This window comes from Sphaeramia orbicularis, chromosome 6, assembly GCF_902148855.1.
Source record: "Sphaeramia orbicularis chromosome 6, fSphaOr1.1, whole genome shotgun sequence".
In the NCBI taxonomy this organism is placed as follows: domain Eukaryota; kingdom Metazoa; phylum Chordata; class Actinopteri; order Kurtiformes; family Apogonidae; genus Sphaeramia; species Sphaeramia orbicularis.
In genome coordinates, this window is record NC_043962.1 from 9833316 (window position 1) to 9861019 (window position 27704).

Consider the following 27704-nt stretch of genomic DNA (forward strand, 5'->3'; position numbering starts at 1 on the left):
GGTTTTAAACCCACCTGGGAACGGCCTTTTTTGCTTTGTTTTCAGTGTCACGGAGCTTTTGCAGTGGCAGCCAAACTTTTTTGACCAAAACTAGCGTGTGGTATTACCACTTAGGCCTACTTAGAGGATGCACTGATTGCAATGAGGAATAGCAACAGGGCGTCTGCACTGCAAAGCGTAACGGTGCGTAAAGGCCATTTATAACAAAGCTCCAGTACCAGGGAACTTTCCACAATAACCTGCCAAAAAAAAAAAAAAAAACCCAAGATGTTCTTAAATAGTCACCGTTGCATCACGCCTGTTTTTTGCCTCTTTTTCTTGGATAGAGCCATCGACGTGATGATGTCGGAGTGGATCAGATGGTCGGCCTGCAGCGTTTCCTGGGGATGGGGATGAGGTCCAGAGAGCGTTACGTCAAACAGTATCTGAGGAGGGTCGCTGTGTCAAACCACACTGAGGAGACGAGAGAAGTGTACCGTCAACGATGAGTGCTGTAAGGAACCTACATGTTTGGTTTTATCTGTCTATCTATCTATCTATCTATCATCTATCTATCTATCTATCTGTCTGTCTGTCTGTCTGTGTCTGTCTGTCTGTCTGTCTGTCTGTCTGTCTTCTGTCTGTCGGTCGGTCGGTCGGTCGGTCGGTCGGTCTGTCGATCTTTGTCTTTCTTTCTTTCTTTCTTTCTTTCTTTCTTTCTTCTGTCTTCTTTCTGTCTTTCTTTGTCTTTCTTTCTTTCTCTCTTCTTTGTCTTTCTTTCTTTCTTTTTCTTTCTCTTTTTTTTTCTTTCTTTTTCTTTCTTTTCTTTCTGTCTTTCTTCTTTTGTCTTTCTTTCTTTCTTTCTTTCTTTCTCTTCTTTTTTTTCTTCTTCTTCTTTCTTTCTTCTTCATTCCTAGATCAGACTATTCACTGTCTAATGCAGTGGTTCTTAACCCCATAAGGGGGCGCCACAGATGCCAGAGGGGGCGCGAGGCTTTGTCTTCACTGAGGTTACAAGTTATAAACAAGGAAAGCACTCAGACAGCACAGACCTCCGCCAAGACAGATCTGCCCCCACCCACCCCCAATCACCACCAAAATGTAATCATTTCTTCCTTGTGCCAGTATCACATTTCCTGAAATTTTATGAAAATCCATCCATAACTTTTTGAATATCTTCCGAACAAACAAACAAATAAACACGCAAACACAAAGCAAAGCGATCAAAATACTCAGAGGTAAAAATATATTTGTGCGTGTTAAAGAAAAAAATACTCTACATCCAATAAGAAGGGCTGGACGATATGGAAAAAAATAAATATCATGATAATTTTTTTCATATCAGACATATCGATATGTATCACGAATATAAATAAATCACTGTTTTGTCAAGCTGATATTTTCTGTTACTCATAAGTTTTGTGAATCATTGGGGGAGGTCGGGGTACTTATGGAAAAGTCCCTCCTCCTCTGTACAATTAATTACCCCCCCCCCCCCCCCCACACACACACACACACTGTTATGTATTATTTCCCAGTTTTCTTCATCCCCCCCGCCCCAGTTATGATCTTAAGTTTCATTTTCAGTTTTTCGTCCGTATGGTTTACATGTATCAGTCTGCAGTAGGCACGGCTTCACAAATTCACCCCAGGGGCCAGATTTGACCTTTGGGGGGTCGGTTTTGCCCCATGGGCCGTATGTTGACCCCCTGATCCTGTTAGGAGTTGTGGTGTATCAGTGGGTGGAGTCTGTAAAACCTTGAAGTAATCTTTACAATGTTAATTTTACTTCATTACTTTAAAATGAAGGCAGATAAATCACCCAGAGTTGTGCTGTCATTTCCACAGCCCCAGCAGCGGTGTGTGAGAGTGGGGGGAGTGGGACCCCTGCAGTGTCACCTGTGGACTGGGAATGAGACGGCGTGAACGTATGGTAAGATGCCTCTATAGACGGGTCAATGTGTAAGAAGAGGTGGCTGAGGTGGAGAAGTGCATGATGCCGGAGTGTCGTAAGTGTTTGATCTATTATTACGATCATGTGTCGTCCACTTCATGTCACTGTTAATACGTCACACTGCGGATCTGAATGATCTAATCCGACTTTTTTTGGTGTGGTTGTTCACATTATGACTCATGTGTGAAACTGTCTATGGTCCTGAAGTGACCCCATGTAGTGTACAGAAGAGACATGACATCACACATACCACAGTGTGTTTATGGAAGTAAATATGGATGTTTCCAACTGAGTTCTCAGATGTATGAGACCAATAACCCTTTCATGCACGAATTATGAGAACCTTAATCAATTTTTTTTCCTGAGTTTTTATTCTCTTTAGGCATGAAAAAAAAAAAACGCGATTGAAAATTTTTTCTGAAAAAAAAAAAAAAAAAAGGAATAATTTTTTAAAAATGTAAAAAAACATTATGTACGTATTTTAAAAGATTAATTGGAAAATAAATGACAAAGTGTCGGTTTGCTGATGTTTTCAAGGTATATGATTAAGTGTTATTAACATATATATTGGTTATGTACATTATAGAATAGTTTTAGAAATTCCGCTAAATAGAACCTGTAAAGTGAATGTATTCTAATGTGCAGACAGTGTTTGAAGTAGATCTTGTAGCTCTGAGACAAAATTCCTTTGAGTCAAACCCATTCTCTCGTTAATTTTGAGTTTCACATTTTGACCCAAGGCTGATCTTGGAAAGTTCAGCCAACCAGCATTTTTGACTTGATTTTTCTTTATCAGTGACTTTCATGTGGTAAAATTCATTACTTTTATTCTGGAAGCATTTCCTTGTAGACCAGTGTAAATAATGCATTACACTGGTCACAACAAATTTATTGTTTAAGTTTTTTGAGCTGATTTAGGATCATTTGGTGTGCTGAATCCAAAAATCACATTAATTTTGCTCAATCAGGTCAACTTTCTGAACTATGCTACATATTGGCTTTTTAACATTTTTGCTTACATTATGGGCATTTTCACATCATATTGTATGGAAATGTTCAACTGATAACCCACACACAAAGAGGAGGAGAGAAAGTTAGAGTTAAAATAAATAAATGCATTTATTGAGAAGTCAATCACAGAGAAACTCTGTAAGTGAAGTCTGCTTAAACAAGAGAAAACTAAAGATTATATAGAACCAAATCCAACCCCCTCAAACTATGATGTCATTCCTTACGTACATCGTACCACCCATACTACTCCTTCTCTGCTCCGTGAAGAGGTCATGATGACCTCTCCACTCTAACCTTGCTTGGATCCAATCTGGAGTGCAGGCGCCATTCTCTATCTACACATTCAGACATTTAGGTTTGGGTTTAACTCAAGGCAAGAACTCCGTTCCTGGGTGGGGGTGTTACAGAGTGGTAAACATCACACATAATGACTAATGACTCAGCATTAAAAGAAGATGTACTAACAGTATAAAATATAAAGAGTATAAAATATAAAAAGTAAATTTTTCCACCACATTTCCTCCCTTTTGATTATTCAACCGAATCAATCATGCAAAAACATAAAATTTACGTACGAGTATCAATAAATGATATAAATGATCATCAAACCATAAGGATTACAGGATTACACATTGCTTTCTTCGTCATCCTCAAAATCATCTAAGTCATCAAAATCACAATCGTTATTATCATCATCAATCACTTCATGCAGTACCATACTAAAAGTACCAATCACATTGCTGATCATTGACCGTATTATTGGAATGATGCAACAGGATAATACAAGGAGTAATACAAAACACCAAAAATCATAGCAACAATTTTCATCAACATTGTCTTCCATCCCCCAGACATCAGCCAGCCCCAAAAATCCCAACCTGTTGTAGTGTATGCAGTGTTTTCCTCATGTAGGACCCGTCTAAGGTGATCAAGCTGATTGTGGACATCTGACATGTTAGCAGTAACATCAGGTACATAGGTACAGCACTGATCGCCAATAAGATGACAGACACCTCCCTTTTCGGCCAATAGGAGATCCAAAGCTGCCCTATTCTGTAACGTGACAGTGCGGAGAGCCTTCATCTCACTGGTAAGAGCATCAAATCCTCTTTCAACTGACGCGTGAGATTTTCTAGCTCCACAGAAAGCTCCTCTATGTACCAAGATAAACGAGCAGGGCCGTACATGGGAATAATACTGATTGCAAACTTATGGCCACCTGAAATCCGGTCCCGTTTTACACGGGTGTGAGGCGGTGACATAACTGGCTGATGGTCAATTTGGAGTAGCTGGAACCAAATAAGAGAGGTGACATGTACCTGCCCATCATGCTGGGAAATACAATAAGAGTGTTGACCACACGTCCACACCATATCTGTAGGACAGACATACCCATAATCAGAAGGAGTTAAAGCTAGTACGTCATTATATGTAGTCGTAACATTAGTCTTAGAATCATAACGTATCAGTGGGGACTTACCTAATAATGCAGTGAGATTATAAACGACGATAAATGGAGAAGGAGAGAGTGTCCCTGTTGTTGGAAAAGTGTATTTATCAGTCCTGTTTTCACAATTTGCTAACCCACATGCTACCTTGAGAGTAATGTTACACCCAGATGTGTGCCCCAAATTATAACGTGTGTGTTCTGTGACTGGGGAATGGAAACACAACTGTGGAATGAAAAAAGGATTAGACATGTCTCTCAGCCGAAAAACAACATTTTTCTGTACCATAGTAGTATTAGTATCTCTAGAGAAATTTCTGGGGTTTCTGAAGGTCATGTTGGGTTTCCACCTCAGCCAGGGATACTCTTCGACAGACGGCCAATCACCCACTGTCCACTTTATCATTGTCAACAGTGTGTGATTGATCGAGAGAGGATAAGGAGCGAACAGAGTATCTTCATGTGAGCTGTGTGGCATCAAACTGCACACATAGCAAGACTGATTAGTGACACGTCGTGTCAGATCACGTGTCACTCGCCACCATGTGTTATCGCTATAGTCGTGGTGATCAATGAGGTGGAGGTCACGGCCGTGACGTCTCCGAAGCTCTTCTGACCCTGGCTGTCCTCCGACAGACCAGGGCGCAACAGGAATGTGATGTGTTGGTGAAGGATCAGATACCTGATAGAATGTGTCCATGTACCACATGTACAGGCACAGGAGGGTGATGCAGGTGACAGCTGACCCTTTGATCACCTCCATCGTCATCGAATCAGTGTATGTGTGGGGCAGGGGATCTTCAGTCACTCGCCAGCGACCAGGCAAAGGATAAGTGTATATGAGACGTCACTGGGGTCGTTACCACCGCTAGGTTTCAACCAGTGAGTCTTGTGGTGTAGGTGCATGATACAGCTGTGTCCAGCTCCGGTGTCCAGTCGTCCAGTCTACGCTGTCGATCGATGCTCCGGCCCGTCCTCGGCTGCAGCAGTTGGCGTTCTCCAGAAACCGCTTACAGGGATCGCATGGATCCACGTGGCACGTTCAGCAACCTTGACCTGTGTGCGTCGTCAGGAGCACCTGGAAAGGCCTCGCCACCTGCGCTGTTTCCAGTGCTTTCGCCTGAAGTCCCGAACCAGGATCCAATCCCCGGCTGCAGCGGATGAGCAGCCCCTCTGCAGGAACCGGTATGCTGATTTCACCATACCTGTACTTGAGATAGTTCAGAGGAGAGTTTCCTACACTAAGACAACATGTCATGCTCCAACAATGATGTCACCCGGTTGGTTGGGGGGGGCTGGAGACCTGTATAGGGGTCTCCCAAACATAATCTCAAAGGACTCAGCCCACTTCGACTCCTACGTCTCATTCTCATTTGCATGAAACCAGAGGTAGGGCCTTGACCCAGTTAAGACCTGTTTCCTCACACATTTAGCCAGTTTTGATTTTAGGGTGCTATTTTCCCTTTCAATAGCCCCCCTGACTGTGGATGGTATGCACAGTGTTTTTAGATCAAAACCTAGCATTTTCCCTAACTCAGTTAGTGCTGTGTTCACAAAGTGAGTACCGTTGTCTGATGAGATCCTTTTTGGGATCCCCCAACGAGGCAAAATTTCAGTTAACAAAGCCTTAGCCACTGTGGAGCTGTCTGCATGTTTTGCAGGAAAACATTCAACCCATTTGGACCACATGTCTACCATCACCAGACAATACTTTTTACCCTCAGCTGGAGACAGCTCCACAAAATCCATCATAAGGTGGTCAAAGGGAGGTGTGGTTGCTCGTGACCTGCTGAGCGACATGGGAAAGACTTTGTAGTGTTATGAGCAGCACAGATAAGACATTTCTTGCAAAATTTCTCTGCAACTACTGTAAACCCCTTCGTGAACCAATACTGTGCTATAGCATCTAACATTCCTCCCTTAGACACATGATCTACGCCATGTGTCAACTTAGCAAACCAGGGGAAGAAATGTTTGGGTAGACAAGGTCGCCCATCAGCAGCACGCCACACAGAAGAAGAATCCAGTGCACAACCACACGAGGCCCAAACACGCCTTTCATCAGGAGTGGCAAAGGACTGTGTGTCAGACACTGACGCGGGAGGGGCCCCCTCTGACTGCTGAGACAAGAAGGAGGAGGCGGCCTCCAAGGACGCAGCAGCCCTGGCAGCTGCATCTGCTCGGGAGTTCCCCTGCGTGACGTCAGTGTCTTCCTTCTGATGCGCCTGACATTTCACAACTGCAATAGCAGAAGGGAGAAGAACACATCCAACAGATGTGCCACAAGAGATGCATTCAGAATCGGCTTACCATCGGACTTCAAAAATCTACGGTGCTTCCACAGGGCCCCAAAGTCATGCACCACACCAAAGGCATACCTGGAATCAGTAAAGATAGTGACAGAATGGCCCTCAGCCAACTTACAGGCCTCCGTCAAAGCGACGAGCTCAGCCGCCTGTGCTGAATAGTGTGAGGGCAAGGGGCCTGAGGAGACCGTGTCGACGGACGTGCACACCGCAAAACCAACCCTGTTCGTGCCAGACGCGTCCCTAAAAGAAGAACCATCTGTGAAGAAAACAAAGTCAGGGTTTGACAAGGGCACATCAGAGATGTGGGCGAGGGGAACATGTCTGCTCCAACGCGGCCTCACAACAATGAGGTTCTCCATCCTCAGCAGTCGGAAGTAGTGTGGCGGGGTTAAGCGTCGTACAGCGCTTCACAGTGACATTTGGCATGTCCAGCAGAACGGTGGTATATCTGCGCCACCGGGCTGCGGACAGATGTGGGTCTTCTGCTCTAAAAGAATGACAGAGACAGAATGTGGAACCAACACAGTCAAAGGGTTATACCCAACAATGTCACGTGATGCAGCCACAGCCTTTTCACATGCAGCGACGGCACGGAGGCAAGAAGGAAGACCCGCAGCCACAGAGTCAAGTTTAGTGGAGAAATACGCCACCGGGCGTAATCTGTCACCGTGAGCCTGCAACAAAACAGAAGACATAAACCCACGTTTCTCATCCACAGTCTGTGTGAATGGTTTGGCCGGGTCAGGGAGGGCCAAAGCAGGGGCAGAACCCAAGGCCATTTTGAGAGACGTGAACGCCTGTTCAGCCTCAGATGTCCACACAACTCTATCATGTGCATTCAGGCCCTTACCATGAATACATGATGTCAGAGGGTGCTCGAGCTCAGAATAATCAGGAATGAACGCCCTGCAATAACCAGTCATACCTAAAAATGACATCATCTGCTTTTTCGTGACCGGCCTAGCAATGTTCTGAATGGCTCGAATCCGTTTAGGATTGATGAGCCTTTGGTTCTGAGAGATCAGGTGCCCCAGAAACACAACCTGCTGTTTACAAAACTGGAGCTTTTTGGCGCTGACCTTATGACCCTCCTCCCCCAGGTGAAGCAACAACGACCTTGTGGCCTCGACACAAGCCTGTGAAGAAGGACAACAAAGGAGAAGGTCATCAACATACTGCAAAAGAGCAACACCTGGTGGGAGGTCAAGGTGGGACAGCGACTCAGCCAAAATGGAATTGTAAATGGTTGGGGCCTCACAATACCCCTGAGGCATGCGTGTCCATGTGTACATTTTGTTTTTGAACTGAAACGCAAACCAATATTGGCTATCTGCATGCACAGGCACAGATGTGAACGCGTTCGACAGGTCAATAACAGAAAAGTGAGACGCAGATGGCGGAATTTGTGACAAAATTGTGTGGATTTGGAACCGTGGGCACGTGTGGAACCACGGCTTTGTTTACTGCCTGCAGGTCTTGAATAAACCGCCATGTGTCTGGGTCAGGGGGTTCGCACTTTTTTCCACAGGAAAAATTGGGGTCCTGACCGGTGAATCAGGACATGGAACTATAATTCCCACATTCAAATAAGCTTAGAACTCGGACTGTTTTTGACATGGCCTGTAATCAGATCGCGGGGTAATGATGACCAGTGGGCAGTTCCGGACGAGACCCACATCATGTGGACCAGTAGCCCAGACACCAGGTGGGATATCAGCCAGTTTGGGTGGCACGGAGACGGGTGAGAGGCCTGTGGGAGATGTAGACATACAGGTGAGCGCTTCATCATTTAACAACTGTACAGTTTTCTGACAGTGAAACACTGATATCATGCTCTGTCTGTATACCCCCAGTCGGGGAGCGAACATGATGGCCGGGTCAGAGGTGGGACACAAATCTGACACCTGCAAGGCCTTTTCCACAAACGGGCCCACGTCTTTCCAATCTGCATGGCATGGTTTGGAAAGAGCAACACGTGGTGCAGCACCAAGCCTGTAAAAAGAATGTTGGTTATCAGTCAGTGACACAGACAATGCCCAAAAAAATATGAATCCCAAAACATGTAACCAGTTGTGAGCTTATCAGACTCTGTGTGAAAAAACTTTTCCTCATATGTGGGGTCAGGGCCTCCAGGACTGAAATGAGAAGCACACTATAAATCATTTGGGGGTGAGACATAAGCGCCAGGCTGAAGTCTGCTGTCACTTAGCTCGACCCATTTTTCTGTAATTTGGGGGGAACAGACTTTCCAGTGGTATACAGAATCTGGTCACCCAGCAGCATACCTAACCATTGTGTGTATGCACACACAATGTGAGTGGAGATCTGTGCCTGCGACTGTGTTTTGTTGAGTTATCGTTAACCCCTCTGGACCCGATTCAAGTTTTACCCCCAATTTGCACATCAAATCCCGCCCACACAAATTAATGGGACAGACGGGTGCGAGTAAAAAAAGAATGTTAGAAAGTACATTCTTGTGAAACACATGTCAACGGAACAGTAAAGCTCTCTCTGTCCTGTTTACCACCAGCCGACACAGAAATAATAGTTTTTCCACTCAACTTTAGTGTAGGTGTTAAGTCTACATGTCTGATCACAGAGTATGTAGCTCCACTATCTACTAAAAACAATAACTTAAACCTGCTTATAGTAAGATCAACCACAGGGAGCTTCTGATAGGAGTCAGTACACAGCTGAGCGTGTGTGTGTGTGTGTGTGTGTGTCACCTCCTCCTCCCTTGGGCAGTGCAGCAGAAGCTGTAGTGGGTGTGGAATCCGTGTCTGGAGACCCGCCCTCCAGGGCCGCGAGCCAATCCCCTGCCCCGTTCCCTCCACGTGGCTGTCTCCGCCCGCCTTCTCTGTGGGCAGTCCCTTTTCCCATGTCCTGGTTGGCCACAGAGGTGGCCCACCCCTCCACATGTCGGACCACCCCTTTCCGGGTGTAGGTGGGCCTCGAGTGTTCTCCGGTCCCCGCCCACGCTGTTCCCCGGGGGGGGGTCGGGACCAGTCCAGAGTGTCTGATGAAAGTGACCCCTGCCCTGCGTCTGGAATCTTCCACTGTCTCATCAGGCCTGTTTCAGGTCTCCATGCAGACAGACAGCCTCAGGTGGGAAAAAACGTCCGGCAGAGGCTAGGGGTCATCTGTGCAGCCAGAAGCCGCCTGAGTTCGGACCCAGTGGGTCTGTGTTCATTGCAGAAAGTCCCTCGGATGGATCAGGTAGATGTTTCAGTGAATGTCCATGCCCTGAACACCACAACAGGACCGTGGTCCACCGTGGGCATTTGTGCAGCTGTGCCAGAAGTCAGTCCTCCCCCCTGCCTGCAGCATCAGCAGCGGGGGTGGAGTCGGGTTGTGTGGAGTCTGGCTCCGGTGGTGGAGAAGGCCGGGGGTCAGCAGACCTGGGGGGCCTGCTGGGGCCCGTTGACGTTTGGCCGGTTCTGGAATTACGGCTGAGTGTTCCGGGAGGGGGGGCGGGTTCTCGCGGCGTCTTTGTGGGCAGGCGTCCAGACCCGGACACCAACTTCGCTGCCTGCACAGAAACACAAGGGGGGGGGCATATAGTATATGGTAAAGTGGCGGAGCTCAAGCTCCTTGACAATAAAATATAACTGTTTAATCTGTATAATCTGTTTTATATCTGTTTTTATAACCAGCAGCATAATTTACCAGATCTTACAGACGTAGCACAGACGTCGCACAAAAATACAAGGGAAGTATAAAGTTATGAATGAAAAGAAGTGGTTTAAATATTCTAACAAATTAGGCATAAAGGGAAAAAAACACAGCTAGATGGTGTCATCTACGGTTACACATGCCTCAGTTTGTTTTTGCTTCATTCACCACATCTCAAAACATTTGTTACAAGGTTCCTATTGTTTAAATTCCCTGACTTTGTTTTTTCTCTCTTTGCCTCCCTTTAACTCATTCAGTTTTTGCACACCCAAAGTTGGCATTTTAGAAAAAATACCCATGTTTACCCAATAATCAGCACATTCAAGCACAATTTCCCCATATTTTCTTTTTACCCATGGGTTTTGGAATAGGGGCCTCTCTGTCCACCCCCGTCACTGTGCCCCGGCCGGTTTCCCATTTTTACACTTAGAACGTCTTCTAAGTGGTTTTTGTTCCTTGGCGAACAAAATACTAAAAAACCCTGATTTTTCTTTTCAGTTGTCAGCGAAAAAATCACCTAAAACGCTTTCAAGTTTGTTATAAACTTTACTCTACTGTATTTACATACAGTAGCAACCTTATACGATTTTTCTTTTGGTTGAAGGCAGGCGAAAAAATCTCCCAAAAACGCCTGTACTAGCATTTGCATACACTAGCAACCTTATACGATTTTCTTTTTGGTTGAAGGCGAAAAAATCTCCCAAAAACGCCTGTACTCTATTGTATTTGCATACAATAGCAACCCTATACGATTTTCTTTTTGGTTGAAGGCGAAAAAATCTCCCAAAAACGCCTGTACTCTATTGTATTTGCATACAATAGCAACCCGACTCAGGTCTATATATATATACTTATTCTTATTTTTTATTTATTTTTTTTATTTTTCATTTTTATTTTTTTATTTTATTTTATTTATTTATTTTTTTATATATATATAAACCCGAATCGCACGCCACTATTGTTTCAGTGACGTGCCCAGTGACGTGAGTTTGGAACACAGAGAGTAACAGCCCCAACACCCCAAACTGTAACTTTCTCACCGTGTGTGGCGTTGAACTCAGTTCCGATTCCAGTGGTGAGACGGGCGGGGCTCGGGGCCGGTCCCCCGTCTGCGGTGTCGTTTTACCACGGGGCTACAGCCGCTTTTTTGGCCCGTAGGATGATCAGTCCACCAACCTCCGTTCCCCGCCCGACAGCACACATGGAACCCTGCTCGCAGCGCCAATTTGTTATGGAAATGTTCAACTGATAACCCACACACAAAGAGGAGGAGAGAAAGTTAGAGTTAAAATAAATAAATGCATTTATTGAGAAGTCATCACAGAGAAACTCTGTAAGTGAAGTCTGCTTAAACAAGAGAAAACTAAAGATTATATAGAACCAAATCCAACCCCCTCAAACTATGATGTCATTCCTTACGTACATCGTACCACCCCATACTACTCCTTCTCTGCTCCGTGAAGAGGTCATGATGACCTCTCCACTCTAACCTTGCTTGGATCCAATCTGGAGTGCAGGCGCCATTCTCTATCTACACATTCAGACATTTAGGTGTTTGGGTTTTAACTCAAGGCAAGAACTCCGTTCCTGGGTTGGGGGTGTTACAGAGTGGTAAACATCACACATAATGACTAATGACTCAGCATTAAAAGAAGATGTACTAACAGTATAAAATAAAGAGTATAAAATATAAAAGTAAATTTTTCCACCACATATGATACAAAATTCTTTCATATTTCTTGCAATAAATGAGTTCTGAAGATTTTACTTTTGCCAATTCATGATTAATGTTTTTTTTTAATATTACAGGTGAATGAAATGGCTTCGACTAGAAGATCTTGCAAAAATAAGCCTGACGTATTCTGCTACATCTGTGGTGAATACATAATAAATAATAAATACATCCTGTTAGAAAATGATTTTTTTTCTCTTAAAACCTATTTTGGGTGAGAACTATATTAAAAAAATCAACTGATAAAGTCACAAAAATGTCATCAATTTGTGAGAAGATCAAATTTTTCAAAATCAAATTAGCAAAAAAACCTGACCTGATTGAGAAAAACAGATGTCATTTTTGGATTCAGCGGTGCAAAATGGTCCGAATTCAGTTGAAAAAACCTAGACAACTTGCAAAAAACATTTTTTGTAACCCAGTGTTATTTATTGACCATATTACTTTTTACAAATAGCATTCTGCAAGAAAACATGAAGATATTTTAAATTTTACATTTTTCAGAAAGGAGCTTTTGTTCTTCGGTCATCGATACGGGTAAAAAGTCAGGTTTATGCCACTTTTACTTGCAATGTGAACGTAGCCGATATGTATGAAGTATCTGAAGTATCTGAGCGTATCCGTGTCTGCAGATACCATCCCGTGTATGCTGTCGCCGTGGTCGACTGGAGCGAGTGCAGTGTGACGTGTGGGCGGGGCCTACGCACTCGTCAGAGGATGCTTAAGTCCGATCCTGCAGAATGTAACGAGGAGCTGGAGCAGACGGAGAAGTGCATGCTGCCGAGTGTCGTAAGTGACTCCAGTGCACAGCTGCAGCTTTCATTTCCTTCCACTCCTCTTAGACTCATTCTGTTTTACCACCTGACAAAAGACAGGACGGTTAAAAACTCACCACAGTGTTTGTTTTGCTCATGTCCGTTTGTATAGTTTCTGGTACTCAATCTTCCAATCACTTTCAGTGATACCTGGCAAACACTGCAGCCTGACCCTTTGATAGGCATTTTCGGTGTAGTTAGGGATGATCTAAACTTGTCCCATCTCCACAAAAATGCAATTGCCTTTGCATCGTTACATGCCCGCCGTCTGATTACTGAACTGGAAGGGGAAGAACCCTCCTGCCTATGTTCATTGGATTAGGGAGGTGATGTTGGGATTGGACCTGGAGAAAATTAGGTATACAGTCTGGGGTTGGAGGATAAATATGATAGAACCTGGTCACAGTTTATAATTCATATCAGGAATTTGCCTTTTTCCTGATTCCTTGTTTTACTTAATGCATTTTTCTTTCTTCCTCATTCTTTACTGCCATCTAGTCTTCTCAGTGCCCACAGTCTGACTGCTGGGATTTTTTTTTTTTTTCCTTATGCAAGAGGTCCAGAATGTTGGTGATATGACCAAAATGATGAACATAAATTGGTTTGAGTCTTTTTTTTTTTTTTTGGTGTTTTGTTTGTCTCTGTATTTATATGGATGTATTTGTGGGGATGCCACCTGGATGTGGGGGGGGGGGGTTTAAGAATTGCATAAGATATGCTAACTCTTTCAATGCCATGGGCCGATTAAATCGGCTTTACGAATACAACCTTTAAAGTGCCACGGGCCGATCAGGCTTTGGAGAACACGCCATATTTGTGTACAAACAAACCATCCACCCCCATTTCTTTCTCACATTTCGATGACGTTCTTTCTGTGTCCCCTTTTGAGACCAAGCAGACGGGAATTTGAGGTCACGCGACCGAATAATATTTTAAATTTTTTTAATGTTTTATTCTCCGGTGTTTCATCAGAGGGAGCCCTCCATGCCGGGGGGCGGCTGTGGACTCCGGGGGCTGTGGCGCCTTCTCTCACTGGGGTCCGCTCCTTTCTGGTGGGTGGGAGTCCCAGTTGGCCCTCTCCCACTAGTTGGGATGCGGGGCTGTGTTGCTGGTGCCTGGTCGCCGGGGTCGGCGGCTGCCTCCTGGTGCGGATGGCTCCCTGAGACAGCGCCTCCTAAATTGATGTTTTACTTTTACTTGTATATTTTTGTTCTGGTCTACCCGTGCTCAGTCAGTCTTCTTAAGTATGTGTGAGCTTGTGGGTTTGCATGTATATGTGGGTTTGCATGTATATGTGTGTGTGTGTGTGTGTGTGTGTGGGTGGGTGTGGGTGGGGGGCGGTACTGATTTTTAAACTGATATGTAAAGCACTTTGTGCTACAGTTTTTGTATGAAAAGTGCTATATAAATAAAGATTATTATTATTATTATTATTATTATTATTATTATTATTATTAAATGATGCAAATTACGATCATAATGAATCGGCTGCGTCCGGTGCGTTTTGAATCTAATCAGCAATCGGTCAGATGTTACCGAGCGGTTTCCTGCAGGATTCTTCAAATATTATAAAAACGACGCGAAATACTGAAAAACGGCCAAATTCTGTGGCACTTTTAAGGCTTATTAGCCCCTTAACTGTCTGGCACTTAAACAGTTAAAGATGTACAGGGGTTGGACAAAATAATGGAAACACCTTCACCTCAAGATGATAATGCCCCAATCCATACAGCTAGAATTGTTAAAGAATGGCATGAGGAACATTCTAATGAAGTTGAGCATCTCGTATGGCCGGCACAGTCCCCAGACCTCAACATTATTGAGCATTTATGGTCAGTTTTAGAGATTCAAGTAAGACGTCGATTTCCACCGCCATCGTCTCTAAAAGAGTTGGAGGGTATTCTAACTGAAGAATGGCTTAAAATTCCTTTGGAAACAATTCACAAGTTGTATGAATCAATACCTCGGAGAATTGAGGCTGTAATTGCCGCAAAAGGCGGACCTACACCATATTAAATTATATTTTGTTGATTCTTTAAGGTGTTTCCGTTATTTTGTCCAACCCCTGTAGTTGTAATGGAGAAATGATAAATAAAATTGTTAAAAAAAAAAAATACTCACCACAGTGTGACAACAGGATTATGTGTCGCACTATTTCTTGAATTTTCCAGATGACTTCGGCTTGGAAATGTCATGATTCAAGATCCTTACATCGTCAGTGTACACAGAGCATACACAATGAAATTCTAATGTGCTTTATACCATATAGGGCGGCCATGGCTCAGATGGTAGAGCGGTCCAATAACACTGCTCTACAATTTCTTAGAAACTCTCTACTTCAGACATTAAATGTGCTAAATCTTACATATTTTAATAGGATGAATCAGAAAACAAATGACAGAAGTGCTGGTTAGCTCATGTTTTCATTATATATGATGGTGTGTTATTATACATTGCTGTTGGTTTATGTACATTTACAGGGTGGGGAAGCAAATTTACAATATTTTGAGGCAGGGATTGAAAGACAGTGTATGACCAATTAGTTTATTGAAAGTCATGAGAAATTTGCCACAAGAAAATGTACTAATAGAAAATGTTTTATTCTATATGTCCTTCTTTCTCAATAACTGCCTTCACACGCTTCCTGAAACTTGCGCAAGTGTTCCTCAAATATTGGGGTGACAATCTCCCATTCTTCTTAATAGTATCTTCCAGACTTTCTCGTAATAGTTTTGCTCATAGTCATTCTCTTCTTTCCATTATAAACAGTCTTTATGGACACTCCAACTATTTTGAAATCTCCTTTGGTGTGACGAGTGCATTCAGCAAATCACACTCTTTGACGTTTGCTTTCCTGATTACTCATATGGGCAAAAGTTTCTGAAAAGGTATGGATAATAGTGTTAGGTATGATTATGACATCAATATATGTTTGGTTTCAAAACAATTGACGTAGTGCCTGCTGAGAAAAAAACAACTAAATGTTCATTGTTTTGCTTCCCCACCCTGTATACAATGGATTTATAAATGTTCCACTAGAAAGAACCTGAGAAGTGAATGTATTATAATGTACAGACAGTGTTTTGAAGTAGATCTGGTTGCTCTGAGACAAATATTCCTTTTGAATAAAACCCATTCTCGCATTAATCCTCAGAATTTCACATTTTGGCCCAAGACTGTATCTGTGAAACTACAACCACTACCACTTTTGGCTTAATCTGTCTTTATTAGTGACTCAAATTTGGTCAAGTCGAACTATTTTTGTTCTGGAAGCATTTTACTTGTAGACCAGTGTAACTGAAGGGTTGGCGGTTCGAATCCTGCTCTGTCCCAGTCATGTGCTGTTGTGTCCTTGGGCAAGACACTTCACTCTCCTTGCCTCCAGTGCTTCCACTAAAGAATGTGTATGAATGTTCGGTGGTGGTGGGAGGGGCTGTAGGCGCAGATTGACAGCCACGCTTCCATCAGTCTGCCCCAGGACAGCTGTGGATACAGATGTAGTTTAGCACCACCAGAGGGAGGATGTGAGAGCGAATGAATAATGGATCTACTGTGCTAGGGCTGAACGATATGGACAAAATTTCATATCTCAGAATTCATGCCAGATATCTCGATATTGATATGATACGATATGACTACGGGTTCGGTGAAAACCAAGCGTTTTTCAGAAAAATACAAAATCATTGGTTTGTCGTTGGTTGGCTTCAGCTGTCGATCCACAGCAAGAATGAAATAAGGTTTGTGGTTGGCTGGCCTTAGCGGTGCATTCAAGGGCAATCGTAAAAATGAAATTTCTTATGACTTCCAGAGCTGTACATGCAGGGCCAGCACGGGGGATATCTATATCGTTTATATCGTTGCTTTTTCGATATTAATATCTTGAATGTTCATATCTAGATATAGATACGATAACGATATATCTTTCAGCCCTACACTGTACACGCTTTGAGTATGCATTCAGAGAAAAGCGCTATATAAATCTAATCCATTTTCTTATATTATTATTATCATTATTATTAGGGACCGAGCCGAAAGGTAAGGCCCTCTCACACAGTGAGAGGCCTTGCCTGCAAGCAAGGCCCTATTGTTTTTCATTCGTTTTTATATTATTATTATTATTCTTACTCCGCCACTTTGACCTGGATTTTGACCCCCTAAACATACTCCAAAACTCACCAAATTTGGCACACATGTCAGGCCTGGCGAAAAATTTGATAAAATGAAAAAAATAACCCTATAGGTGCCTAAATGGACTCTCTAGCGCCACCTATTTGAAAAAAATGGCAACTTCCCTAGTGGACAGTAGGAAAGTCGTACAGACATGCAACCAACGCCAAAATGTTGGTTGGACAATGCTCTAAAATCATCCACTGACACTGATGACCTATCTCCAACAGGAAGTTTGCAATATTCCTTTCAAAATAAAATTTCTAAAACTAACTCCCATGACACTGTTAGTCATATTGACTTCTAAACAGCACCAAAAGATAGAGTGAACCCTCCTCAAACAAACGATTTCACACCTTTTCCATAACTATCTTAGTTTTTTTTTTTACGACCCACAAAGTTGCGAATTTTGGAACTCATTTTCACTTTGGAGTTTTTCCCCACATGTGACATATCTACGCGTTCATGGGACTCACACATGCTCACATGCAAAAAATTTTGAGATAGGATTTACGGTTATTGATTTATAACAATTTGTATTTTCATACTTTTCCCACTTTAGACTGCCATTTGACCCCCTTAACATGCTCCAAAACTCACCAAATTGCCATGTATGTCATGGCTGGTGAACACTTTGATTCCATATAAAAATTAACCCCTTGGGTGCCAAAATGGACTCTGGGCGCCACCTATGTACTAAAAAAACACAAAAATCTGCCCTTTCGGCCAGTAGGAATGTCGCAGAAACATGAAACAAATGCCAAAATGTTGGTCTGATTGAGCCCGACAAATCATACACTGACATCATGAGCTAACTCCAACAGGAAGTTGGCAATCTGCCTTTGAAAGTTACTCTATGTTTCTGCAATTACTGCTTATTCATTTCAGACTTTTGACAGAAAAGTATACCTCATTGAATTGCCACGAGTCTGCAGAATCCAAAACTGAAAGAATTTTTCAGATACGACCTACGGTTCTAGAATAATCACAATTTTTTGAAGAGCATAGTAGTTTCACTTTTCACAATGACAAAATCCTATTTAAAGAACACTACTGCCATCTGGTGGCTGTCTGACAATTTACCAGAGGTTAGAGCAGTGTTCTGTTATACAGGAGTCCTGGGTTCAAACCCCAGACAGGGAAATGGCTTTTTTTTTGTTTGTTTGGTTTTTTTTTTTTGTTTTTTTCTTCCCTTCATCACATTTTAAAACATGTTTTACTGCATAATATTGTGGATATTGGACATTTTGCACACATTACAAAGTACACACAGTACATTTTTTCTAAATAAAACCCTTATTAAAAATAATACATACTGTCTGTTACATAACTTCTTTTCACTTTATGACCAAACACTCAACTGTTTGTACAATGTTTCTTCATTCAAAAGTACTCTTTCTCACAGACACACATGCTCACACAATAGGGTTTTTCCAAAATAAAAGCCTTAAATGTGATAAATCATCATTTTATACTCACTTATTCATACAATTTCAATTCATTTTTCAAACTGATTCTTTCTCTCACATACAAAACAAATGCACATACACACAGTAGGGTTTCCAAAATAAAAGTCTCATTTAAAGGTGATGGTGGTTTCAGCAGAGGGTCGCTGGTGTTCTGTACAGATGTAAGGAGGACAGACACTAAAGGGTGGGAACTGGTATGGGGACGGAGAGGTGTGAGTGGAGCTGAGGCGTCCATGGTCACGGGAGGCGGATCGTGGGGGAGGCGGAACGCCCGGTGCGAGGTCCCGCCCAATGCTGCTTGCAGCTTTAATTATTATTATTATTATTATTATTATTATTATTATTATTATTGTATGTCCCAAAAAAAATTACAATGATACTTTCCCCATTGATAACTTTCAAAATAATTAAACAATCTAAGTGCTATTTCAGGGTATGAAACTATAACTTGGTACCTACATCTTACAGAAAAGCCCATTTATTTTGGTTCATTGGTCACAGAGAAATGTGGATCTTTGTAAAACGTGTCATGGGTTCATTTTTTTGCATCAATTTGAATGAAAATATTTTGCTCACAACTGACAAGGCACCTAAGAAATGAATTCAAATTCAGTGCATAACATTATATTAGTGGTGTGTACTCACATGAGGTTGTTTTTCGAAAGATGTATTGGCCTCTCAATTACCATTTTGCATTTGTTCCCTAAGAGGCTAACATCTATCGACAAGCATTTCGCTTTGATTCTTACCCGATCCAATTTTCAAACTGCAAATTCTAACTGCATTCATTGTGTTCAAGTACACGGAAACACAACCACAGTCCTTGACAGGGTTAAGGGAGGAGTTTAGAGAAAGGAAACGAGTCTCCTTACAAAATTTGGAAGGAAAGGACTTCTGACATGCTTTACAAAGATCCCCATATCCCCCCCATGACCAGTGAGACAAATTAATGGGGTTTTCTGCAAAAATGTAGGTGATAAGTTATAGTTTCATGCCCTGAAATTGCATTTTGATTGATTCACTATTATTAAAGTTATCATTGCAGAAAGTCCAATAGCAGTTTTTTGTGTGTTTTTTTTTTGGGACATACGGTAGAGATGGTACCTCTTGAGTAAAAAGGGAAATTCACAATATGAAATGGAAAATATTTAAATAGTAGTCTTATAGCTAGACACTGGAAAAGTGTTGTTTGTCCATCGTTGCATTCATGGACTGCAGAAATCTCATCCTGCATTGCTATTATATAAATGGAAACTCATATCTTCCACAAGATATGAAATTAATTTCTCAAATTTTTAGAATCCAGGCCTGATATGTTTATGCATTTGGCAGACGCTTTTTTAGAAAGCGACTTACAGGGGAAAACCAATCAAATCACTCAATCAATCAAATTTTATTTATATAGCCGCCAGATCACAAAAAAAGTTATCTCATGACACTTTATATATAGAGGTGGTCATACCAGACTCTAAGCCAATTTACAGAAACCCAACAGAATCCTCCAGGAGCAAACACTTGTGACTGGTGACAGTGGCGAGGAAAAACTTCCCTTTAACAGCAGAAACCTGGAGCAGACCATGACTCCTGGACGGATGGACGTCTGCCTTGACCAGTTGGGGTTAAAGAGAGAGAGTAAAGAAAGAGAAAAGACTGAGAGCGATAGAGATAGAGACTGGGGGGAGAAAGGGGGGGAGTAGGGGGAGAGATACATGGAAGCAGTTGAGGATAAGTGAGTGATGATGATGAAGGCAGGAGAGAGGCAGGACCCACCGCAGCAGCGTCCAGAGATAATCCTGGGAAATCTGTGATAATCTGGGAAAAACCTTATTAAAATATTGTAAAATGGAAGGTCTGACAGTGCTTAGAACAGGAGGTGCTCTCGGAAGAGCTGGGTCTTTCAGGAGCTTCTTGAAGATAGGCAGGGATGCCTCTGTTCTCGTAGTGCTCAGGTAGAACGTTCCACAACGTGGAACGACCCATCTCATCATTATGACTTACAAAGTGAGACCATACCCCCTTTTTTTATGATGTTTGATTATGTATCAGACATCCAAAAATGGATGTGACAAGTATTCAGCTTATATGGTCTGTCAATTATTGGGGGATATGTGTAAGATATGAAGATATGTGTCCAATAAATAAATAAATAATAAATATAAATAAATAAGAATAGGATTAAATTGTGGAAGAAAAACAAAAAAAAACAAAAAACAAAAAAACCCACAACCCTTCCTCTCTCCCTTTCGGTCAAGTCCACATTCATACATTCCCTACTGAACCTGGTCCAGAAATAGTCCTGTCTCTGTCCCTGTCCCTGCAGCATAGATGCATATAGATGTTCAATACTGCATCGATTTCAACTTTCTGCTCCTTATTTTCAAGGTCCTTTCATTGTCTTCTGCCTCCATATCTGCCCAGGATCCTCAGAATTGGTGCACCCTCCCGTACTTTCCCATCACCCTCTTCCTTCCAACTGTCCCGCTCAATTGATTTGCCCCTTACCTGTGAATTCTCTCCCATAAGACATTCATAACATTGCCCTCACATCTTTACATTAAATCCAACTTAAAACCATTCTTTTCCAAATTGTACATTAGGTCTAATATCACTCTGCTAATTTTGATTTTGATTTTGATTTTTTAAAATCTTTTTCTGGCTTTACATTAGAGTATTAAATGACTTAACTCATTCATGTACATAACTGTGCCATGCCCCATGTGGTGAGTGTTTAGAAGGGCAGCAATAAGTAAAATGCATTGTTATTTTTATGATAATTATTGTGTATGTTTTATTTATGAGGATGAAAAATGTCATCTGCCCTGTATTTTCCCAATATTTCTGGGAAGCTTATATTTTCCCCCAGCCAGAAAGATAAGATAAGATAAGATGTAAGATAAGCCAAGGCAAGGCAAGGCAAGGCAAGGCAAGGCAAGATAAGATAAGATAAGATAAGATAAGATAAGATAAGATAAGATAAGATAAGATAAGATAAGATAAGATAAGATAAGATAAGATAAGATAAGATGTAAGACTAGATAAGATAAGATGTAAGACTAGATAAGATAAGACAAGATAAGATAAGACAAGATGTAAGATAAGACAAGACAAGACAAGATAAGATAAAATAAGATAAAATAAGATAAAATAAGAGTAGATAAGATAAGATGTAAGATAAGACAAGATAAGATAAGATAAGATAAGATAAAATAAGATAAGATAAGATAAAATAAGATAAGATAAGATAAGATAAGATAAGATAAGATAAGATAAAATAAGATTAGATAAGATAAGACAAGATAAGATAAGATGTGATGAAAAAATAAAAATAGAAAAATGTTAATAAATAAATCTACATATTTACAGACCAGTTAAGGAAAATAAAGAGTGAAAACAACACTGAACATGGTACTTATTACATTATCACTGGTTTGTCCATAGGATTATATAAAATGATACTGAATATTCTAATAAACATGGTAAAAAGGTCATGCATTGGCCAAGAAAAGACCTATTACATCTTTAATAGATAAAGAAAGAAGAATAAAAAATGTTTGTAACATTGCGGGACTGGACTTTTAGTTCTTAACTGTGGTAACGTAAGCTAACCCGATAACACCAAAAGTATCATATTTGATACATGAGTTTTGAAGCCCTCTACATGATCAGTGTGATATTTTCGTTCTTGAAAAACTTGATGTATACAATTAGATACATGCAATACACAGATAATCCACCAGGGGGAGGAGGTTCATTCACCAGAGGCCTTTCCAGTGACACTACAAGATTAAATTAATGAGGAAGGAGGCAGAACTTTGACAATTTTGTAAATGAATTACCGATTTGTTAGACATGTTTGTGTTATATTATGTTTTTTATTGTTCAAAAATAATAATGTTTGAGCATTGAGACCCGATGTATCAAATATGATACAAAATTGAAGCTCATACATAGAAATTGATATTTGAAAAAAAAAAAAACATTTTTTTTTTTGTTGTTCTGAAGGACCAATAAAGGCTCCAGTTTCAAAAGAACTGGAATTTTCTGTCAGTGATTTTAATGGTTCAGGCTTTACAGGGTTAAATATTGGAAAATACCAGATTTTTACTGAAAAATACAAATGCAGATGATAATAGTACAATAAATGGTGATAAATTACCACAGAAAAGGTAGAAATAGTTCAGGTCTTTAAGGGTTAAAATATGTATAAACAAAAATCACAACAAAATAATGTGACACATTTATATTAACCATTTCATTAAATGAATTATGAAAACCTTAGTCAGATATTTTTCCTGAGTGTTTTTATTCTTCTGTAGGCATGAAAAAATGATGCAATCGAGTTTTTTTTTTTTTTTAAGGAGTTACAAAAATGTCCCACTCAGCAGACACCATGCATTTAATTTTTGAAACAAAGAAACATGTATTTAAAAACTAATATCAGAAAGTGATATGGAAATCTATGCAATAAAAACATTTTTAATGCAGCTAATCTTATGTTTTCCCACATTTAAACTCTAATACTAGTTATTATTCACTTCATGGAGATAATATGTAAAAAAAAAAAAAAAAAAAAGAAAGAAAAAAAAGATAGATAAATATAAAAAAAAACTGTTTTGTTTGTTGATTTACACTAAAATGTGTCAGTGCAGATCAAGTTTATCAAGAATGGCATAGTTACAGTCACGGTATGAATGTCAGTGTATTATGGGATGGTGCATAAGTGTCCACTGTGTTGGCTGATATGGAACTAAAACAACAAAACCCATGAATGTATAAGAGAACAGCTGGAGAAAAACTCTAATGATATTAATTTTGCCTTCTGTTAATGTAATTATTCTTTTCTTTTTTGTTTCGTTCAGACAAAAGACCTGCTTGATGTTACTGTCAAGCAGGTAACATCTAAAAACTATACCTTGTCAGAACAAAAGAAAAAAGAAAAGTATAGTTAGCTTTGAATAGTTGTCCACTGTAGTGACCACTATGCATGAAAGGGTTAATGACTCATTCATCCATTAATGCAAAGACATCTTATAGTGTATTATGTTTTTCTGCACCGAAAACAAGTGGCAAAGGGGAATAAGAAGAGGGAAATAACCATATATTTGAGCAGGAGGCTTCGAGGTGGAGAAACAAAGGAGAAAATTGGTAAATGAGCAAAAAAACAAAACCACAATAAGGAGTTTAATTTAGCTTTTCTTTTATCTACATTAACAAGGATATGAATGACTGGAAGAAAAAGAAAACCTGATGAAAAGAAGCTGCTACTGCCTGTTCTGTGGTCTTTCAACAGTCAGAAGAAAAAAGCAGATCACTTTGTTACTGATAGAAAATAAATAAAAAAAAATATTTGATTTTGTTTTTACAAATGTTTAAAAGGAGAAAATCAACCACCCTCGTAAATGTCAGATCAGCCATATTTGATCTGGGAAATGAAAAGATGTTTTGTTTTGTTTTTTGTTTTGAAGCAAATCACTGTTTTATTTTCATGTCAGTAATGTCTGTTTTCTGAAATGTCACCAGAAATTATAGTTTTTATTTACTTACAACTAAGAATATGAATAAAAACCAGAAAAAGAGGCCATTTTACATCAGAAAAGTTCTTTTTTTTTCCCCCTTACATTTGGCTTAAAAGTCCAGTGTGGATGATGTAGGGAGATTATAGAGGATCTAATTACAGAAATGGAGTGTAATATTCCTAATTATATTTCAGTTAGTGTTTAATCACAGTAAAATTAGAAGTGTTGTGCTTTCATTCCCTTAGAATAAACCATTTATATGAGAGGGAGGAGTTCACCACAGTGTTTCTGCAGCGCTTCCACAAAGAGTTTTTCTTTTTTCTTTTTTTTTCTTTATATGTTAATTGATTGATATCTTTATTTCAATCATGTAAATGACAATTTCAAAACTGAAATGCAAATAAATGATAATGAAGGGAATGAGAACAAAACAAAACAGTATTTTAAAACTGCAACGTCTTAAGCCTCAAAATTTACATGAATATAAACGTATCTAATCCAACCCCTTCAGACCTGTCTATGCTTTCTGAAAACAACACTGTTCCAAATTTATCAGCGATTTGGATACATTTATAGGTAGTGACATCGAGCTTTTAGTTGAAATACCATCAGCTACTATAAACCAGATAACAAGTGGTTTTGGCATCAATCCAGCTGATGTCATCATGTCTACAGGGTGGGGAAGCAAAATGTACAATATTTTGAGACAGGGATTGAAAGACAGTGTATGACCAATTAGTTTATTGAAAGTCATGAGAATTTATTTGCCACAAGAAAATTGACATAATAGAAAAAGTTTTTATTCTATGTGTCCTCCTTCTTTCTCAATAACTGCCTTCACACGCTTCCTGAAACTTGCGCAAGTGTTCCTCAAATATTGGGGTGACAACTTCTCCCCTTCTTCTTTAATAGTATCTTCCAGACTTTCTCATAATAGTTTTGCTCATAGTCATTCTCTTCTTTCCATTATAAACAGTCTTTATGGACACTCCAACTATTTTTGAAATCTCCTTTGGTGTGACGAGTACATTCAGCAAATCACACACTCCTTTGATGGTTGCTTCCTGATTACTCATATGGGCAAGAGTTTCTGAAAAGGTATGGATAATAGTGTTAGGTATGATTATGACATCAATATATGTTTGGTTTCAAAACAATTGATGTAGTGCCTGCTGAGAAAAAACAACTAAATGTTCATTGTAAGTTTTGCTTCCCCACCCTGTTGTGATAACGTTAGTACAAACACAGAATCCAAATGCAGAACTCAGACAACAAAAATTAGTTCCAAAAGATTTATTGTTCACACACAGGTGAAAAAATATTATGAGTGACAGAATCTTGAGGATAATGGTTTGGAGATTTCCCCCTCTGATTCGTCCTCCGGATCGAGGGCAGCAGCCCGTCTCCCCGAGCGGTGTTAGGAGTATTTTCCCCGACTGGGAAAAGCAAAGGGAGGTCAGGGACGGGAAACAGGTCATACACAGGCAGGCTAACGATTTGAGCAACAGGACTAAGGACAAGGCAAACTCACGTACCGGTAGTCAGAGCGAGAAGGTCAAAACCAGATCAGATGAGGCAGACAAAACCGACAGGGATCAGGCAGAAGACGAGAAACCGAGGAATCCAAAACAGGTCAAAAAAACAGGCAGGCAAACGAACAAACGAGGTCAAGAACGCTGGTCTGAACTACTGGAGTTACAAACTGGTGACTGACAAAAGGAAGAGACAGGGTTAAATACACAAAAGGGAGGGAAGACAACTAGACACAGGTGGAAACAAATCAGGGGCGGAGACAGGTAATCAGGTCAGAGGTGAGGATGATCAGGGAACAGGAAAGTAAAGACGACAGACAAGACACATGAGGGAAACTTAACAAAATAAAACAGGAAGAGACAAACAAAACATAAAAGACAGACAAAACCAGACTAACGTCTGGCTGCAGGTGTGACACCTGTACATGTAAGTCTCTTCACTGGAAGTGACTTAATGAGTCCGGCTGATCCCTACATACCCCCCAAAGTTTTACAAATGATGTTTCCAGAGGAGCCGGTGTCTTATTAGGAGGAACTGAGCCTCCTCTGTAGTTCACACCCTGGAGTAAACGGTGACAGAAATGGAAGTTAATATACACGGTCGTCCACACACACAGTTTTTAATGGAGTTACACCACAAACAGACCGTTCTGCTGCTCTATTAAAAACAGACAAATCTGCTGTTGTTTATTAATACTGTTGTAACAGGCCAAAGTATACCCCCAAACCACACTGTACCTGGGATTTAAACAGTACATATGAATAATAGTTTCAGGATGTGATGACTTTTATTATATTACGAACAGTCAAATTAATTGAACATTATGTTGCAATTAGATTATGATGCTTTGTTTTTAAAGTGTAAACACTACTGAGAGGTGTGGTAGTGACCTTCGATCTATGTGGAAGTCTAGATTAGATTAGATTACATTAGTTAAAACTTATCTTTTGGACAGAGCCCTCAGGAAATTGAGGTTCCAACAGCAGCACAACAATGAATGCACACATATAAGAAATACCACAAGATAATAGCGAAACATTAACTATAAAAAAAACAGTAGTGAAAAAAACAGGCAATTGCACATTAGAAAGTACTAGTAGAAACAACAAGTAGCAAAGTAGTAATGAGAAAGTAGCAGTAATAAAAAATAATAATGATAAATAGCTAATTATGTTATAATGTTATAATATGCACTATTTATTTATTTATTTATTTATTCTAATTGAGTTCTGTTCTTATTTTACTTTTTGTAAACTTTTATATTCTATTTTCTTATGGTACACATTTAGCACTCCATACACAATGACAATAAAGACTGTTCTATTCTATTCTATTCTATTCTATTCTATTCTATTCTATTCTATTCTATTCTATTCCATTCCATTCTATTGTATTCTATTCTATTCTATTCTATTCTATTCTATTCTATTCTATTCTATTCCGTTCCGTTCTGTTCTATTCTATTCTCTATTCTATTCTATTCTATTCTATTCTATTCTATTCTATTCTATTCTATTCTGTTCTAGTTCTATTCTATTCTATCTATCTATTCTATTCTATTCCGTTCTGTTCTATTCTATTCTATTCTATTCTATTCTATTCTATTCTATTCTGTTCTGTTCTGTTCTGTTCCGTTCTTTTCTATTCTTTTCTATTCTATTGGATATCTGACACATATGAATCACTTGTCTATCTAAATGTCATGTGTCCATCATTTCTGTCATTTCCTCTCTTCCTGGTCTGTCCATCCAGCGGTCGACCTGCATGGTGTCCGAGTGGTCCGAGTGGTCTCCGAGTGTAACAAGTCCCTGTGGGTAAAGGTCACACCATCCGGACCCGCATGATCAAACTGGAACCACAGCTCGGCGGCAGCCCGTGTCCCGAGACGATCCAGAGGAAGAAATGCAAGATCAGGAAGTGTCGGACGAAAACAAAGGAGGAGAGAGGAGGAGGAGGAGGAGGAAAGAGGAGGAGAAGGGGTAACCAGGGCAGAGACGCAGCAGTGGAGGAACAGCCAGGTTAGTGGGATTTATGGAACAGACTGACAGGATTACTCTGGAATTTTAGATTACATTAGATTACATTACATTGGATTAGATT

General features: G+C 40.4%; 1 pseudogene; it reads left to right on the top strand.

Moving 5' to 3' along the window:
- Positions 1–342: 342 nt before the first annotated feature.
- Positions 343–27704, top strand: part of LOC115421002 (spondin-1-like) — a 29557-nt pseudogene continuing 2195 nt past the window's right edge.